Below are 13830 nucleotides of genomic sequence, written 5' to 3' on the forward strand. Positions count from 1 at the left end.
TCAAACTACTTCACCTCCAGAATCTGAAATTCTCTTTCTGACCCAGGCATCTTCTCTCTCACTTTTCTCTCTTCTTGCTTAAAATGGACAGGCCCCCCTGGAAGACAACACACCTCCCAACATTGTGCCCCCATTCTGCAGAAATACTACCCATTCTTCAGTACCTAGCTCCAATTCTAAATCCCTTAGGAAGACTGCAACATTTCACCTGTGTCCTTTTCCTGACATGTTCCTTGTCCCCTTCCCTTTTCAAATGCAGTACGTGTTCACTCGATACACTTTTCCATAAGAGACTTGAGTTTCTATTTTATCTCTGCATCACAGAAGCACACAGAGCATTATGATGGCCCTGAACTGGAGAGTTGTAGAGATCATTGAAGGCTCACAACCATGAAGGAGGGACATTTGGAAATGCATGAAAAAGATGGTTCCAAGAAGATAAAAAGGATCTCAAGTATCTTATAATGCCCTCATTTTTATTGCAGTGATGGCCTTTCATATTTAGAACCTAGTAGTTTTTTTCAAAAAAAATTTTTAAAAACTATATATCTGATTGTTGTTGCTGTTGCTATCTTGCTCTATCTTAGTAGTTCCTGGAGAAAAGAACAAAGGTCACGTTTAACCCAAAAAAATTCAGTTGACTTTTTCATCAAGAAACAAGAAAGTGAGTAGAATCAGTTTGTCTTTATGCGAGAGATCTCACAAGAGGAAGATAGGACTATTGCAGATACCTACGGTTCGCACTGCCAGGAATGAGTACCCCTCAATACAGGGAGAGTAAACTCTACACGAGTAAAAAAAAAGCCAAGGTTGGGCAGCCCGGATGGCCCAGTGGTTTAGCATCTGCCTTCAGCCCAGGGCGTGATTCTGGAGACTCGGGATCGAGTCCCACGTCGGGCTCCCTGCATGGAGCCTGCTTCTCCCTCTGCCTGTGTCTCTGCCTCTCTCTCTCTGTGTCTCTCATGAATAAATAAATAAAATCTTAAATAAAAAAAAAAGCCAAGGTGGTAGGTAACCCTATAATTTATTGTCCAAAGCAGGTCACTTTGAGAGTGAAAGAGGCACCATTAACAATTACAGCAGGCAGCAGGTAATAACGGGAACTGTCCCAGGCAAACTGGAATGGATGACAACCCTACAAAAAAAAAAAAAAACAAGTCAGTGAACCTGAAACCTCAGGACACAGCAGGAGAGAATCTTCTGTAATTCTAAAACAGTTTTAGGTCGTTTAGAATAAATCTCCTGACAAAGCTGCCTACTGTAAGAGCCATTCAGCATTCCCACTGCCTCTAGAAGGCTCAGCGGGAAAGGATAAAGTGCTCACAACCTTATGTTGAGCAATCCAATCACCATGAAATTCGAGAGTGGAAGCTGCTAGAAGCCTTTACCATTCACCAAAATCCACTTCCCACACAGCTGTCTTCAATGGTTAGGATTAATAAGTAACCAGCGAGTCTCAGTACCTAGGAGTCTCTATCTTCTCTGCCATCCAGGCAGAGGTAACAACCAAGGGAGACAGGAGTAAGACCCTATTATCTACCACAACCAAATGAAGAAAAGAATCACAGAGAAACAAAATGTTGATGCTTGGAGGGACCTTAGAGACCATCTAGTCCGGGTTCCCAATTGATACGTGAGGTGACAAAGATGAGCAAGATTAAATAAAACATTTTATGTTACTAGAAGAAAAAAGAATTTTAATTCACTCCTTCCTTCATTCAACAAACATGTATTGAGTACTCCCACCACGTCACAGGATAAGCAGTGGGGGATAAAAAGATAAATAAGAGAGTCCTGCCTATGAGGACCACAGTTGAAATGTACTCATAATGATCACATTTCAAAAACTGATTATCTTGAAACTACTGTGTTAATACCACTTGTGAATTCCAGCCAAATGGCACAAAGAAAATGATTCTTTGTGGAGAATGTTGGTGAACATTGCCATTGTATGGCAACTTCGCTGAGAATCCTTGGGATGGCAAAATGTTTAATAAAACCCTCTTCCATTTGTTTTTTTCTATCCTTCTTATCCCACATTCATGTATCACCATATGTAAAGCAATGAGAATCAAACTGAAGCCTACAATTTTCTTGCATATACATACCATAAATATTGAAGCTCAGGGTGTACATTTCCAGATTTCCGAGAATCCTGCAGAAAACAAATCTAACTTAATTATACTCAGGTTTTTCTCTTCCATCTATAAAACAAATGAGCCTCTAACACCATACCATTTATTCATAGAATGTCATCATGTAGAGAGACGATCATTATATGAAATTAGTTTAATTAGTAGATCTTCCTAATTCAAACACTCTTTATAGAATTTATTGTAACAAATCATGGAGCATTCTGAACACTTTGTAAGAAAAGAGAATTTGGGGCTTAAATAAAACCAATACTTAGAAGAATGATTTCAACACGACCCAAATAAAACATTACTTAACCCACAAATATTTATTACACTCTTTCTTAGAGGGCATTTCAATTATTGAATAAGATGATTTACCATATCAATAAAGAATCAGGACCTAGCACCATACGAAGTCTTGTTGCTAAAGTCTTGTTGCCTAGAGTGTGATAATTTCCTTTTTTTTTTTTTTTTGAAGTTCATTTCTCAATATGGCTAAATTCAAATTTTAATCAACAGTTTTATTAGACTTTCATATTCAAAAAATAGAGATTCTCCTTTAATACTCATAAAAAATAAATGTTTTTGTTACATGTTAGCAGCTCAAAATATAATGTGTCATGAAAAAGATTGAAAATAATATGTACTTCTCCAATATTGTACTTTAGTATTCAATTGCGGTAATAAACTTGCACAGGCTCTCACACCCTTAAATATTTTCAACCTACATCAAGCATAATGGTTGGCATTATGTGAGTGTTAAATTAAGGAAGGATGAGGTGAGTGAAAATACATTCAGAAATCCTCATACCATTCCTGATTTAGTATGGTTTCTTGATGGTGTAAAAGGTATTCGAATATAGTCCAGTGCTAAAAACATCTGAGCTTCCTCTCGTTCATAGGAATAACAAGGCTTAAAAAACAAAAAGCAAGGGAAAAATTATTAATTAAAATATTAAGGATCAAGTCTAGATAATATGACTAAACATAGATGAAAACGCCCATAATTCTTGTTAGCAGAAGGGGCATCACAAACTGCAGAAGGTGAGAAAAATTTGAAACCATAAAACAACTTAAATGTTTTATTTCATGTCACAATCATACATTTAAAAGCTGACCAGCCTAGGGGGCACCTGGGTGGCTGTTAGTTGGCCTTTGGCTTAGGTCATGACCTCAGGGTCCTGGCATAGAGCCCCACGTCAGCTCCCTGCTCAGCAGAGTCTGCTGGTCCCTTTCCCTCTGCCCCTCCCAGACTTGTGCTCTCTCTCTCTCTCTCTCTCTCTCTCTCCCCCCCCCCAAATAAATAAACTCTTTAAAAAAAAAAAACGGGGGGGGTGGTTAGCCACCTAGATTGAAACTCTAAAATATATTTAGCTTGACTTAGCACTAGTCTTCATGCAAAACATGGAGCCCAGTCATAGAATCAGGTTTGCCTCATACTTTCATGCCCAAATAGGAGGCAGAGTATATGTAGCACCATGTTTATGAAGACAAGTTTTCATGTCATGCAATTTTGTGCAAGTTAATCCAAGTTTCTAAACCCCAGTTTCTCACTTCATAGATTTGTTGAAGGATAAAATGAAGCACAGTGTGTTAACTGTTTATAATTTTTCATTGTTACTATAAGTTTTATCCAGCATCACACTGGTAGGCAAAGTAATGGCCCCTCAAAGATGTCCTTCCCAATCTCTCACATTCGTAAATACATCACCTTACACAGCAAAAGGGGAATTAAGGTTACAAGTGGAATTAAAGTTGACAATCGGCTGACCTTAAAATAGGAAAGTCCTAGATTCTCTAGGTGGAATCAATGTAATCACAAAGGTCCTTAAAAATGGAGAAGGGAGGGAGGATGGACGGCGTCAGAGGGAGATGCGACTGTGGAAGAGTAGGCATAGAAATTCAATGTTTCTGGCTTTGAAAGTAAATGAAGGGGCCATGAGCCAAGAAATGTGGGCTGCATCTTGGAGGTGGAAAAAGGAAGGGCAAGGAGTGTCCCCTAGAGCCTCCAGAAAGGAATGTAGCCCTGTCAGCATCTTGACTTCAGCCCAGTGAAACCAGTTATCAGACTCTTAACTTGTGAAGCCAGCCTAAACCAATTCCCTGTACTTGACCTAATGTTATTTTCTCATAAATTTTCTAAATGAAGCTTCCTTAAAAAATCAGCCAGAATTTAACACTATAAAGAGGCCACTAAATGGTGCTGGAACAACTGGATATGTACATGCAAAAAAAAAAAAAAAAAAAAAAAAAAGAATTTATGTAAGGACCTTACAACCCTCATAATAATTAACTCAGAATGGGTCACAGACCTACATGTAAAATGCAAAACTATAAAACTCCTAGAAGATAATATAGGAGAAAACCTAGATGACCCAGGTATGGTGATGATGCCTTTTCAGATACAACACCAAAGACACGATCCCTCAAAGAAATAATTGATAAGCTGGACTTCATTAAAATTCAGAACTTCTGCTCTGTGAAAGACAATGTCAGGAGAATGAAAACACCGGCCCCAGACTGAGAGAAAATATCTGCAAAAGACATTTCTGGTAAAGAACTATTATCCGGAATATACAAAGAATTTTTAAACTCCACAACAAGAGAACAAGCAATCCAATCAAAAAATGAATCAAAGACTTTGACGGGCTCCTCACCGAAGAAAACATCTAGATGGTGAACAAACATATGTCATATGTCATTATATGAACTTCTGGAAAAGACTGAAGTATGAAGCCAGTAAAAAAATAAAAAATTTAAAAAATTTTAAAAAAATCAGTGGTTTCCAGGAGTCAAGAAGAAGGAAAGAGTGAATAAACTAAGCACAGAGGAAAAAATAAAAATAAAAAAAAAATTTTTTAAAAACTAAGCACAGAGGGCTTGGGGGCAGTGAAACCGCTCTGTACGATACGATAATGATAAATACATGCCAATATAAATGTGTCTAAACCTATATACACACCAGAAGTGAACCCTAACGTCAACTACGGCCTTTGAGTGACAATGATGTGCTCATCAGCTGTAACAAATGCAGCACTCTGGTGAGGAATGTTGATAATTGGAGGCTCAGCCTAAGTCGAGGGAAACAGCAAATGGGAATTTTCTATATATGCTGCTCAATTTTCGTGTGTTCTTTTTCCTCAGTTTATTTACGTCATTATGTAATAAACTACTAAATAGGCTCAATAATGCCTCTGTGTATAAGAAAGTTTGGGAAGTATTAATGTTTTTCTGTTTCACAGAAATTCTAATTTCTAGTAGAGTATGTGAATGACAATTCTATAGGGATCTAGATTTCTACCCATAACAGTGTTTCAGTGTGAGAGCCTCAACAATTTCCATCACGGCAATTCAACACTTTTGCTCTTAAAAAAAAAAAATCATTATAATCAGTTCATAGTAAGATATGAAGGAACAGCCAGAGGCAAGGAAAAGTGCATGGCTCTCAAAAATAACTTTAAGGAGAATTCCATACAACATTCTCTCCTAGGTTTTTGTCTGATTAGTACCAGAGATCTATGATAAAAAAAAAAAAAGCAACATCTCTCATCCAATTCCTCCCCTCCTACAGACACTCTCCAAGGATAATATCTCTTAACTTTTCCTGTTTCTAGGGGTTTTGCTGGTTGTTTCTTTTCATTATTTTGACTTATTAACTTTAGACAGTATCTATTAACTGCCATCATAAGAAATGTGAGAATGGAGTTCATTTACTTTGTTCCCTCCTCCCCTTCTCTTCCCAGTGTTATATATTTATATTGTTATTTTTAGCTTTTATATGGGTTAACCATTAACTATAAATAACATACCAAACACATACTTCTCATTACATTGACTTTCCACAGGGCCTCTTGAACACACTTTGTAACATAAGCACATTAACACTGAACAATTTTTTTTCTGCTTCTCATTCGACTGATTCTAAAAGATGAAAATCAATAAACACAATCGTAATGATTATGTAAATTTGCTCTACTATGAAATATATTCCCCTTTCTACAGGTTTCATTACATGAAATATATATATATATATATATATATATATATATATATATATCCTAGAAGAATCAATTCAACAAACATTTATTTAGCATTTATCACATGCAAGTCAGTACCAGTTAAGGGCAGGAAAGAGGAATACATGTATTCCTACACAAAAATAATGATTCAAGCAGATAGTTATGAGATCTGGAAAGTATTCAGTATGCTGTGAATGCTGATTCACATCCCTTTTTTAAAAGTAATTGGAACTTTCATTATTAGAATGATTTAGTCATGCAACAAATATTCAAGTGTCTGCTATGTATCAGGCACTGCGGAGGGCACTCAAGAAACACTGATGAGCCAAAATGAGCATGACATTGTGAAGGCTCTAAGGAAAGTTATGCTGTAAAAACTTAATAGAAGTGGACCTGATTTAGTCTTGGGAGAGCAAAGATAAGCCTGGGAATATGACAATTGTGATGAGATTTAAAGGAAATGAAAATTAGAGTATGTAGAGAGAGAAGCAGGAGAAAGGCATAGAAGGGAGCATCCTGAGCAGAGCAAATGACATGCCCAAGCCCTTGGTCTTGCCCTTTAGAGAAACAGAAAGGAAGCCAAGTGGAACCCAGAACACAGGTAAAATGCAAATTGTTTAATGCCTATTATGATAATGTAGGCTGTTTAATGCTTGGTAGATTATATATCTATGTGTGATTAAAATATTTATTATGTATGTAGCTTTACAGTTATGTGTGTATATATACATAATTCATACAATAATATAACTTTAAAAGGATATATTATCATAAAAAGTAATTTTTGTATTTATTCCTAAATAGAGTACACATACAATAATATAATGACATATTCCTATATATTATATGTATAATAATACAATTTTAAGTTGACTACCAATTCTTCTTATGGATTGCTAAAATAAAAAATCCTTTCTCTACCAGAATAATCATATAAGCAGACTCTGAGAATCTCTGTCTCCCTTCATGCATAAGATTTAAGTTGCTTCTTCCAAAAGTTTTTCAGCCACATGTTTATTGTAGCAGGAAAGATAGATGTGATTTATGTAACAGCCACACTAATGAAATTACTCTCTGCTTTGCAGTTCTTGCTACTCTTTTTTTCACCCCTCCCCTTTGTTTTTCAAACCATTGAATGTTCTTATAAACTTTGTAGTTTCTGTATGGCCCATTTCCTAGAACAGTATTTTTCCAACAGTAGTTTGGACTCATTAATGAAGTCAATTAAGTGGATCGATTTTTTTTAACGTAATAGAATAGAATCAAACCAAAAAAAAAACATTAGAGTGCATTACACATACTAATGGAAAGTGTTGTTTCTGAAGATTTTGTTTTAGTCATACACACACATGTCAAGGGTCAATATGGAAAATGCATTTCTTGGTTATCGTCAAAGTCAAACACACAAGCGAAACACTCTTCTAGAAATCGTATGCTTAAAAAAAAGTCAGTAACACTGCCAAGGGAGTATTTTTCCCCAAAGTATATATGGTTGAGTCTGTTTGCAATAGAAACTGCTTCATCATCATCATCATCATCAAGTGTTGGAAAATCCAGTCTCCTGAGTGTGGAAATGCAGTCTTTCCGCACCCCACTGGGCCACTTCAGAATCACCCTTGGGCCTGGAACACTTCCTTACCAAGAAATAGAGTCCTCACAACAGGTGCCAGGCTTACCCCCAACTGTGGTGGGATTATCCTTGCCTGTGTCAGCTCGATGTGCATTCGTTTGTTCTGCTTAAGCGCATGAGTCGATTCCCTAACGCAGGTCCCTGCCTTCTGTAACTCAGACCCCACAGGGGAGCGGTCAGGGGACTTCAACTACAGCAGGAAGTGGAGTGTGCAGGCTACCCTGCCCGCATTGGCCGGCTGCAGAGTGGTTCTCCTGGTCGTGGGGGACCCACATATTGCAAAGGCTAAATACTAGCGCTTTCTCTCCTCTTGCTAAGCCACTCGAGCCTCGTAGGTGTGTTGTCTGTTCTCAGCAACCTCAAATCATGCACTGGTTTCTTCCCTGCCTCTTTACCTTGGCTGCACAGCCTGGCCACCCAGTGGATGGTGAAACATCAAGCACACTGTCAAGTAAGATTTAGTAAATGATGATTACATTTGTAGAATCCAGACAGAATTGAGCCTTGCTAAAACAGAATTCCATCAATTCCATAAAGGGTTCCTGATGGTATCCAACATCTGACTCTCGACTACAATAGGTGGATAGGGTTCATCAGATCAAATAATTACCTATAATAATACCTAAAGCAGTTAGTTAATTTACTATAGAACTGCAAAAGTTGAATCGCATTCAATGATTTACCCTTTAATATTCATATACAATAAAATATAAAGAATATACAATAGTTCTCATGTCAGACTTCAATTTTTTTTTGTCAGACTCCAATTTGGACTCACTAAGAAACTGTCAATAACCTCTAATGTGTGTGGTAAAGGAAATAGTTCTGATCAATTTTCAGTCCTCTTATCCATGTCCTACGTTGGAGAAGTTTCTGAAGTGGTAAGACTTTATTCAAGTGATGAACACTATTTGTTGAACACCTACTGTATCAATCAGGGATGCACCTTTCTTGGCCTGATGAAAGTGTGCCAGCAACCAAGGGGTATACTTAATTCAAATCTGTGCATCTGAAGTGAGAAAAAATATATATGAAAATAACAATTACATTGCTTCCAGCCTCAAGAATTTTAAAAATTAGTAAAAATTCATAAAGGAGGAGAATTTAAGTACAGAATTCAGCAGTACGAAAAATTGATTGTAGGGAAATGTGCTAGGTGAGAAAAATAAAAAGGAAGAATATTCAAGTTTCCATAGTAATGAATTTTTTTCCCAAAGGTTTATATCAGCAAATATTTAATGTGTCCCACTTATAGGATTGTTGTTTACCAAATGTCTGTGCTTACAACACTCTAAAATTGGTATTCTTTTTGTGAAAATAACAGTTATTTAAATATATCAGAATCTAAATCCGAAGACTGTAAGGGGAAAAATTATCACCTAAGAAGCTGGGTGAGTGCGTTTTGAAAACTCATAGTCATCCCTTCAGGAAGAAGCAGGATAATTTAACTGGAAAGGATGATGGTTGAAGGGGAGATCAATATGTAATTTTAGCTAGATCGCTTCCCTATTGTCCTTTGGGCCAGTGCCAAAGAAACTCTCTGCCTATCTTGGGACAATGGGTCAAACCAGAAACACTGCTTTGCACCTGAAAGAGAAAATGAAGCAGGTCCAGACAGTATGCTGAGACACTCAGAGATTCCATTAGAGTGTCAGTCATGAATAAGGTGAGATGCAATTTCTGTGGCTATGAGATAGTTTCACCAACACCAAGTCTCCCTGGGCAACTTCATTGATGCATTTATGATGAAACTTCTCATTTTCTGTTATGTTTTCTCTCTTGGACCTTAAAGTAAATTCATCTTTTATCAGTTCCACACTTCATTGAGTGTCATGATTTGGAAAAGATAATAAAATACTGGCTGGTGCTGCCCCCAGAGAGGACAATGAACCTGGCTTCATTTCAGGAGACTGTACTTATGGGAATTGATTTACCTGCCAAGACAACTGTCTATAAAGAAAAGGATTATCTTGAAGCAAAGCAGAGCCGGAAAATTAGGAGCTGTTGTCTTAATGTAGACACTGTCCACAAAGACTGGGAGGAAGAAAAGCCAGGTAGTATAGTCAAATTCAGAGAAGCAAGGTGACTAATTATTGTCATTAATTGATCTATTTTTATTTTAAAATATTTTTCAGTGTTAATTTTATCCTCCGTCTCTAGGCAATAGCATTTACATTATTTAAAATCTCATAGATTCTCTGTAGAGAAAAATAACACTTAAAAAATAAGCCTCCTCGAGATCATGGTTCAAATTACTAGAATGTGTGTGTGTGTGTGTCTGAGAGAGAGAGAGAGAGAGAAAACAAGGGACAGGCACATTATTATCTAAAATCTTAACCACCAATGTAATGGCACCTTTGACCTTGGAACATACTTCAAGTCCAAAACTTTTAGCACTAGCACTACAGTGATTCCCCTCTTGTTTCAACTTGTTCCCATCCCCACTCTGCCCATCAAAAAATTAATAATGGCTTCTTATTTTTTGAGAAAAGTTTTGCAAATCAAGACATTTTGATTGAGAGTCAATGATTTTTACCTCTATTTAGAAAAATATTAGGAGAATGTAGTAGAAACAAAACTACACAGCTTAAATTGGAACTGGTCGGCCCCATCGATCTATCCATCAAGTTCAATGTTTATGAAGTCAGCTATCTTCAGAAGACTCTACAATGGAGATACAGTTATTATAGCTATTTCTTCTGATTTATTTTTACTTAACATTAAAATCTTCCAAATATCATGACTGTCTCTGAATGCATATCCCAAACAGACCTTTGTAGCTAATAAATGAATCCAGAAGGTTAAATTCCTAAGTAATAAAAAAATTTTATTTCCCTCAGGTAACTTGTTCAGAGGACATTGTTGGTTACACCTGTTTTCCCTTTCCTAATTTCTGGTATCTGTTCACATACCCCTCTCTGACCATATAGTTCACGAGCTATATCAGATCACACTCACAATTTCAGAAATGGCCCTGAGTGGTCCGACATAATCAAGTTTCCTTGCCATGACTGGTTCAGGAAAGTAGGCCTACCCCAATCAGCCCACGGCATTCCTTTGGTTGCAAGTTATGGATCAAATGATTAGGCCAGTACAGTGTGAGTGGAAATTCACTAGACAAAATGGAAATGAAGATTCCCTGTCTTGAGAGAAAGGCAGAAAAGACAACCTACATATGTCGTTGTAAATGGATATGAGGCCTAGTACTGCTGCTGCCATCTTGTGATAAGACTGAGATGAAATCAACACAAAAAGAATAAAAATGACAAGAACATCTCAACCCATCAGACCAAGTTCTGGTTAAATCAAACAGATCCCTGTGTAGGGATATTTTCTGTTTCTTGAGGGCCACTTTGAATTGGGTTTCCCATTCTTAAAATTATTCCACACTTAAAATACTCTAACAAATACAATTAATAGGGTTCTCTTTCATAATTAAGACAATAAAATAACTCATCATGTTTCACTTTTTGCTACCAGGAATTTAGACTCAAATTTGAAATTCAGTCGCAAAAAAAAATCACATAAGCCATGTGGCCTATGTTTTTTAGTCACATTTTTAAAATGTCAAGGGGCTTGGGGGCGGTTGTTTGTTTTAGTTTCAACTTTTATTTAAATTCCAGTTACTTAACATATAGTATGATATTAGTTTCTGGAGTAGAATTTAGTGATTCATCACTTACATACAATACCCAGTGCTCATCACAAGTGCCCTCCTTGATCTCCATCACCCATTTTGCCCACGCCCCACCCACCTCCCCTCCAGCAATCCTCAGTTTGTTCTCTATAGTTAAGAGTCCATTCTATGGCTTGCCTCTCTCTTTTTTTCTCCTATGTTCATCTGGTCTGTTTCTTAAATTCCACATATGATTTAAATCATATGATATTTGTCTTTCTCTAACTTATTTTGCTTAGCATAATACTCTCTAGCTCCATCCACATTGCTGTAAATGGCAAGATTTCATTCTTTTTTATGGGTGAGTAACATTCTATTTTTTATATACACCACTTCTTCTTTATCCATTCATCACTAAATGGACATTTGGACTCTTTCCATAGTTTGGCTATTGCTGATAATGCTGCTATAAACATCAGGGTACATGTAACCCTTCAAATCAGTATTTTTATATCCTTTGGGTAAATACCTAGTAGTGTAATTGCTGGGTTGTAGGATAGTTCTATTTTTAACTGTTTGAGGAACCTCTACACTGTTTTCCAGAGCGGCTGCACCAGTTTCCTTTCCACTAACAGTGTAAAAGTTTCCTCTTTCTCCATCTTCACCTGTTGTCTTCCGTGTTGTTAATTTTAGCCATTCTTACAGGTATGAGGTGCTATCTCATTGCAATTTGGATTTGTATTTCCCTGATGACAAGTGATGTTGAGCATCTTTTTCATGTGTCTGTTGGCCATCTGTATGTCTTCTTTGAAAAATGTCTATTCATGTCTTCTGCCCATTTTTAATTTCGATTATTTGGGGGTTTTTTGGTGTTGAGTTTTATAAGTTCTTTATATATTTTGGATACTAGCCCTTTATCACGTCATTTGAAACCATTCCAAAGGTTGCCTTCAAAAAAAATAGATAAATAAAAAAATAAAAGGTCACATTTTCCCATCGGTCTTTCTACTTTTTTCTTGTCATAGTTATTATATTCACACATACCAACTTTTCTTTTTCCTTTTTAATTGTTACAATAAACCACCAGATTACTTGCAGAAGAAGCCAAAGTGTAAAGAAATTAACAAAGTAAAATAAAATTAATTAGCCCAAAATAAGTGGAACTTTTTCAGAAGGCCCACAGTACAAAAACAAGCAAGGAAAATTAAAGAAACAATTAAAGGTATTTTATAAATTGGAAACTTTTTATTGAAGAAAGTGATCTTCTGTTCATTTTCCAGATAAATGGAATTCATTGTTGTATTTTTATGTAATCAACCAGAAGAAACAGGAATTGGTTTTATATAATTTTTGATGATCTAAATAGAATTCAAATTGCAAAGTAACAGAATTGATAGCCTAAGAATTATTGCAAAGTGCCTCGTGTTATGCAGCTCATTTTATTTGTTCTGACTCAGACCATTTCACTTCACTAATCTAATTAATTTGTACTAAAATATGTCACCCCTACTGCATTAAATTTTACATTAAAATTGTTTGACTGCTTGCCAAAGAATGTTTTCCTCTAGAATTGGGTTTGTGGAATCCATGCACGTTGCCTATTACATATTTTTCACCATTTTGATAAGCATTTGCTTTCTTTTCATAAGTATCCATAGCATGAAGATCACAGTACATTTCACTTCTGAAAATACTATTAAATATTTGATGAGAGTATTACAAACACAATTTAAATATATATAATGTAAGGTAAGCCTGATGGAAAAGCAATCAATCCTGCTTCGTTTCATCTCTCTTTCTTTATAATTATAAACTCAAATTGTATTTCTACAGGACCTAACCCTTAAAAAACAAGGCAGACTGTCAACTAGACAGAAGCGAAATGCTTGTTAATCGATGTTAACTCTAGTAATTATGGTTTCCTAAAAAAAAAAAAAAAAAACTTAATGGAGAAACTATTTTGATGATTTGGGGTACATTAATGGCTTACAAATCACCAAATGGCTGAGTTCATTTTAGGAATACAAAACAGCACACATAAGAAGGGGAGGAAAAAGACCTTCCTCCCTCCTGAGAGTACCAACTCTCACCATTAGAGCTCCTTTTTCATTGCATATCACGTTCATCACAGACTCTTGGGATGATCACTTAAATCTCTAGTTCTCTTGGTATCATGAAAGCCAGTTCTGATAGGAGAAGAAAGCAGTAGGGAGGGATTGGACAGCAAAATGGAAACATCATCATCTTTGCCTATTTCCTCATTTAGCGGAGCCCAGCTAACAGGGGCACAAGCACAGGTCAGTGCCGGCGATTTCAGCCCATCTGAAGCCTCAACGACCAAGCAGACTACAGAGCTTCCAGGCAACCTTACTGACCTGTCACTGCTCTGTCTGTAGCACTCATTGTAAATGATATATTTGTTATATGGTT

At 36.5% G+C, this 13830-nt stretch overlaps 2 long non-coding RNA genes across 2 annotated transcripts in view; both read right to left on the minus strand.

Annotated features, from left to right (window-relative positions):
- Positions 1-1007: 1007 nt before the first annotated feature.
- LOC140624195 (uncharacterized) overlaps positions 1008-13830 on the minus strand; it is a 172144-nt gene continuing 159321 nt past the window's right edge. The window contains exons 5-6 of the long non-coding RNA XR_012023708.1: positions 2109-2155; positions 1008-1135 (exon numbers count right to left, since the gene is read on the minus strand). This is a non-coding gene — a long non-coding RNA (uncharacterized lncRNA). The remainder of the gene's footprint in view (positions 1136-2108; positions 2156-13830) is intronic.
- LOC140624196 (uncharacterized) lies at positions 8707-12363 on the minus strand. Its single transcript, XR_012023709.1, has 3 exons — positions 11930-12363; positions 10321-10448; positions 8707-8793 (listed from the first exon to the last, which is right to left on the minus strand). It is a non-coding gene; the product is annotated as an uncharacterized lncRNA (long non-coding RNA).

The sequence above is a fragment of the Canis lupus genome, chromosome 34, assembly GCF_048164855.1.
Source record: "Canis lupus baileyi chromosome 34, mCanLup2.hap1, whole genome shotgun sequence".
Taxonomy (NCBI): domain Eukaryota; kingdom Metazoa; phylum Chordata; class Mammalia; order Carnivora; family Canidae; genus Canis; species Canis lupus.